Genomic DNA, 6000 nt, shown 5'->3' with positions numbered 1-6000 from the left:
CCTAGGGACTTCCCTGGTGGTGCAGTGGTTAAGAATCCACCTGCCAATGCAGGGAACACAGGTTCGAGCCCTGGTCCAGGAAGATCCCACATGCCGCGGAGCAACTAATCCCGTGTGTCACAGCTACTGAGCCTGCGCTCTAGAGCCGGCGAGCCACAGCTACTGAAGCCCACACGCCACAACTACTGAAGCCCGTGCGCCTAGAGCCCATGCTCCACAACAAGAGAAGACACCGCAATAAGAAGCCCACGCGCCGCAACGAAGACCCAATGCAGCCATAAATAAATTAATAAATTAATTAATAATTTTAAAAATAATCAGCCTAAATTAATCCTTATGCCAAAGAGACACATTTTGGGGTGGCAAATTCTGCTCCCTTATAAGGGAGAGATGAGGTGGGCATGCAGGGGCTGCTGGGGATTTCCCAGAGGAGAACAGATCAATCCTGGACTCAGGCAGGCCAGCCTGTGACCAGAAAGGGAGCTTGTGTGAGAAGGTAAATCCACACACTGCTTCCTTCATTGAGAAAGAGAAAGAACTGAACTAAATAGTGTGCTCAGTGAGTCAGTCATTTAACATTCTTATCTCGTCACAAACCACTAACAGAATGTCCTAGACCAGCAGCTGGTGTGTGGCACACTTTTTCTTTTTTTATTGGGGCACATGGGCTCTGTAGTTTGTGGCACGCAGGCTCTAGGTGAGGCACGCGAGCTCAGTAGTTGTGGAATGCGGGCTCCGTTGCCCCGCGGCATGGGGGATCTTAGTTCCCTGATCAGGTATCGAACTCGTGTTCCCTATATTGGAAGGCGGATTCTTTACTGCTGGACCAACAGGGAAGTCCCTGTGTGCCACGTATTTTGAGCACTGCAGCAAAGGACAATTAGGAGTTATTCAGGGGAGAGGGAGGAGGGCGTCCCACAGAGAGAAGTCTGGGCAGATTCAGAAGGGCCTCCACAGTAGAACAACTGCACAGGATTCGGGGAATGTGAGGGTGAGAGGCCAGAAAGTCCAGCAATTCAGGGGCCAAGCTTGTTTTAAATGAAGGGAGCAGAGACAGAGAGAAATCTCGGTCCTACCTTCAACACCGGCTCACACCAGACTCCTGTGAAGCCTTCCTGAAGAAAACATTCTGCAGAAACTCTGAGAAAAAGGAAGGGTCCACAGGAAAAAAATGCACAACCTAGAAGTCGAGAATTATGTTTTATTTGGTGGACTTGCTGAGAACTTAGGCCTGGGAGACACCCTCTCAGATAGCTCGAGGGATAGCTCCAAAGAGGTCAGGGCGGAGCCAAGATATATAGGGGTTTTTGCAACAAAGACCAGGGAGTCAGAACGTCTGTTAATTATAGTTAATTAAAGAAAACCAGACATCTCAAGTTAATGAATGTAGTGCTTTTCTCTGTATGGGCAGATTCAAGAGTCTGGGCTCACTGAAATCATTCCTTTCATATGCACCTCAGCTGCCGAGGACGGGTATCCTGTTCTTTCCCATCCTGAGTGTCCTCGGGGTGCACCGTTGGGCCGGCTGCAGTGGCTGAGGGCTTGATAGCAGCATCCTTTGTTTGCTGAAGATTTCTTCCTTAGCGTAGCTTTGGAGGCCAAAGGCCCCCTTCGTTCAAGGGAAATCTTGCATTTAAGAAGAGAAACAAGATCAAACCCAACAGGGACACCTATGGGCCAGGTTCTGGTCTTCAAAAAATGCAGTTTCTATCTTCTTTGTTGAGTAATCAGAGTACTGAGGAAGTTTAGCGACTTTACAAAGAAAGAGAGGAGGAGAGAGGGGGAGAGCTGCCTTTGTCCACAGCCCTGGTCTCTGAGACTGGACATCCGGCAACAGTGTGTGCGGAAGGGATGGGGTTCCTGGGGGGCGCTGCCACACACCTTCTTGACTGTGGCTAGAAGTGCCACCTTTATGAGTCCTTCCCTTTGAATTATGCATGCTCTCGCTAATAATTACTTTTTAAAAAAAATAAATTTATTTTATTTATTTTTGGCTGCGCTGGGTCTTCGTTACTGCGCACGGGCTTTCTCTGGTTGCGGCCAGTGGGGGCTACTCTTCGTTGCGGTGCGCGGGCTTCTCACTGCAGTGGCTTCTCTTGTTGTGGAGCTCGGGCTCTAGGCGCACGGGCTTCAGTAGTTGTGGCATGCGGGCTTTAGTAGTTGTGGCACGTGGGCTCAGTAGTTGTGGCTCACAGGCACTAGAGCACAGGCTCAGTAGTTGTGGCGCACAGGCTTAGTGGCTCCGTGGCACGTGGGATCTTCCCGGACCAGGGCTCGAACCCATGTCCCCTGCATTGGCAGACAGATTCTTAGCCACTGCACCACCAGGGCAGTCCCAAAAAGTGTCCTTATTTTTAGGGATGTGAACTCATTAAATTCATTTCTATTAAGAATGAAAGAAATGATTTTTTTAACGATTCATTTGCAAATCGGCTATCACAACCACAAATTAACTGTTACATTTCTTAACTGTATTCAGTCTCTGAAAATGCTAAAGAAGAAGAAATGAATTATCCGTTTCCTTGAGGCTGTCTTAGATCGTCATTTTCATTAAATTTTATTTTAATTCAATGCATTTATTTAATTAAATATCATTTAAAGGAGAAGCCTGAGTGTTCTGTTGAAATTCATCCCTAGAGCAGACCCAGAATTCACAAATTATGACTCCAGCTTCATGACTATTGCTACCATGGGGAAAGTTAATACGTACAAAGAATCTTCAAAGATGAGAAAATCCTTTATTTGGGCAGAGCAACTCTGAAGCATTCCTATGCAAGAGAGAAAGTTCATCAGCAAGATGATCTTATAGAATCCTATCAAATTATCCACGTAGAATATAGCTGAGCATTTTGTGCCAAACCTGAAGAATCTCTTTAGCAATTCATCCTACTATCTACTAGCCTATAAATATCTAGAATCACTTTAAGACTCCTGCTGCAGCTAATGGGATATCCTGAGCATCTATTTTTCTGAAGAGAATAATTTTGTCACATTTGAACACTTGACCCAAGGTATAAACGTAAGCATAACTCACTTCTGCATGTGTATGTTGACTGTTTACTCTGTCCAGTTTGTTCTCTGTTCATCCCAGTTCATCAGATATAGCCTTGCAAATGTGCTTGCAGTTGCCAGAGTAAAACACACTCAAGCTGGCTTAAGTGAAAAGGGAATACATTGGATCGATCACACAACTGAAAATTCTTGCTGTAGGGCTAACTTCGGACGTGGTTAGATTCAGACCTCCAACAACATAGTCAGGACCATGTTGTGTTTATACCTTGGCTCTGCTTACACTGAGTGCAGAATTCTGAAACAGAACACTGAAAACAGAATTCTGTTTTCAGTGTCTAATATGGTGGGACACCTAGTACTCGAGACATTTGATTCAATCCTGCCTATGCTGGAGATACACATTTGGAGATTTGACCTAGCTTACAGCTCTGAAGCTCCTTGCTTGTCTCCCTCTTTGGAACAGATGTATAAAAAAAGATCACTTTATAAAGATCATCCTTGTATAGCACAGGGAGCTATAGTCAATGTCCTGTGACAAACCATAATGGAAAAGAATATGAAAAAATATATAATATATATATAATAATATATATGTATAACTGAGTCACTTTGCTCTACAGAAGAAATTAATGTAACATTGTAAATCAACTGCACTTCAATAAAATTTAAAAAAGTGAAGATCATCTTGTTCCTCTGTAACTGTTGCTGGAAAATAATTTTCCTTCCCTCTCCTCATCTTTCTAATACTTTCTCAAATCACATCCATTATTTTTCCTTTTTCTCCTAAGGGTATAAATTTGGCTGTAATTCTTCAACTAACCAAGCTAGGTTGGTGGTCCTTGTCTTGTGAAATAATATGTATACAGTACCATCTAGTGTCCAGAAAGCAGAAAATCCAAAGCAAGCAAGGCAAACAGGATGCTTCAATTTTTGAAACAGCTGAGCTTGGGCAATATACAGATTGGAGGAAAAATTATGACCAACTCCATTGATTTGACTCATGTTTACACCTCTAGAAATAACGACCTTTTCCAGAGAAAAAGGCCTGGTTTATTGAAAAATTCAATACTTATTAAACCAGAAAATGTAGAGATTTTTCTAGTTTTAGAGCTGTCCCACAACCAAGTCACATGATCAAACTTACTTTAAGAAAAAATGTATTCTTGTAGGGGAATCTGTTTTTCTTTTTTCTTTTCTTTTTGGCTGCATTGGGTCTTCGTTGCTGCACGAGGGCTTTCTCTAGTTGCAGTGAGCGGGGGCTACTCTTCTTTGTGGTGCCCGGGCTTCTCATCGCGGTGACTTCTCTTGTTGCAGGGCACGGGCTCCAGGTGTGCGGGCTTCTGTAGTTGTGGCACACAGGCTCAGTAGTTGTGGCTTGCGGGCTCAGTAGTTGTGGCTCACGGGCTTAGTTGCTCCACGGCATGTGGGATCCTCCTGGACCAGGGCTCGAACCCACGTCCCCTGCATTGGCAGGTGGATTCTTAACCACTGTGCCACCAGGGAAGACCTCTTTTTCAAATAACATGTTTTCCTACAGACTTATGTAATAACATTGGGTATGTATTTCCTGTGGAAAACATTCCTTAATAGACTAAGTTAAAACTTCCTGGAGAGACAGTGCTCCAGAAGGAGAAAACTACCTCCTAGGTACATGTCCTTGTCAGCGGTCTGTTTCTGGCTATGTCTACAGATGTGCTCTGGGGCTTTCTCCTGCTACTAAACAAACAGTGCTAGGATGCACTGACACCAGGAGGGAAATGACATCACAGACACAGGTCCACACGCCACTGGTAAGGGAGTGGCAAGAGGCTAGATGGTCACTGAGGTTAGAAAATTAACCAGTATGTCTAAGATCAGATAATGGCAAAATATATTAGTTCCCTGTCCTCCGGTTTTAGGCATGCAGAACTATGTCTGGTTTGTGCCTTTATGCTGTATCTTTCTTCGCACTGTAGCAAAGCACAGAAAGGAGGAAGAGTAATGAGTAGGGGCGTGCTCTAGATCATGGTCATACTCATTCCTTTGACTCCTTTGGCCCTCTTGGGATTTCCCAGGGAGGCGGAACTCAATAAGGCTGCTCCTTTGAATAAAATTGATGAGCATCCACTTCCAGTTAGGAGGGAAGTAAGTGCTGATAGCTCTAGGGAATGGAGTAATTCTGAGACAATATGAGCCTAAAAAGTTTGGCTTTATGTTCTTAAAAAAGTTTTTAGTATTTAGTTCTTTAAAAGTTGTCATTGGGCTTCCCTAGTGGTGCAGTGGTTAAGAATCCACCTGCCAACGCAGGGGACACGGGTTCGAGCCGTGGTCCGGGAAGATCCCACATGCCGCGGAGCAACTAAGCCTGTGTGCCACAACTACTGAGCCTGCGTGCCACAACTACTGAAGCCCACGCACCTAGAGCCCATGCTCCGCAACAAGAGAAACCACCACAATGAGAAGCCCGTGCGCCACAAAAAAGAGTAGCCTCCGCTTGCTCCAACTAGAGAAAGCCCACACACAGCAACGAAGACCCAACACAGCCAAAAATAAATAAATTAAATAAATAAAATTTAAAAAATTATTATGGATTAAGGGAAGATATTTGGGGAGTTGATGTGATCTTCCACTGCCTTGTAATCTTTTGGGTGTTTCTTACCTAGGTGAGCCATCCGTCCTCTTTCCACCATCTTCTGCATTTCTCTTTCCCAGAGAGCCTTCTTCAGGTTTCTTCTCTTTGCATTCCTCATCTGACCCATCCAGCATCTTAAACTATCATCAGAATTTGAATGACCACAGAATCTCTGTCCAACTCCAACCTCTGCCTCAAATTTCACCTCCACCCGACCACTGAATGTCTCTAGAATTTTCCATCACTCAGAACTGCAAACTTTGCCTCCCCCCGCCACCAAACCCTCATTTTATCTAAGCACCAATTTTCCTCTCAGTGTTTTATTTCTGATTGACCCACAGCTTCCCAATTGGCTAACTCTTCTGTCCTAACTGACC

This window comes from Mesoplodon densirostris, chromosome 1 (genome assembly GCF_025265405.1).
Source record: "Mesoplodon densirostris isolate mMesDen1 chromosome 1, mMesDen1 primary haplotype, whole genome shotgun sequence".
In the NCBI taxonomy this organism is placed as follows: domain Eukaryota; kingdom Metazoa; phylum Chordata; class Mammalia; order Artiodactyla; family Ziphiidae; genus Mesoplodon; species Mesoplodon densirostris.
The sequence above is the reverse complement of the archived record's forward strand: the minus strand, read 5'-3'. Positions refer to the sequence as shown.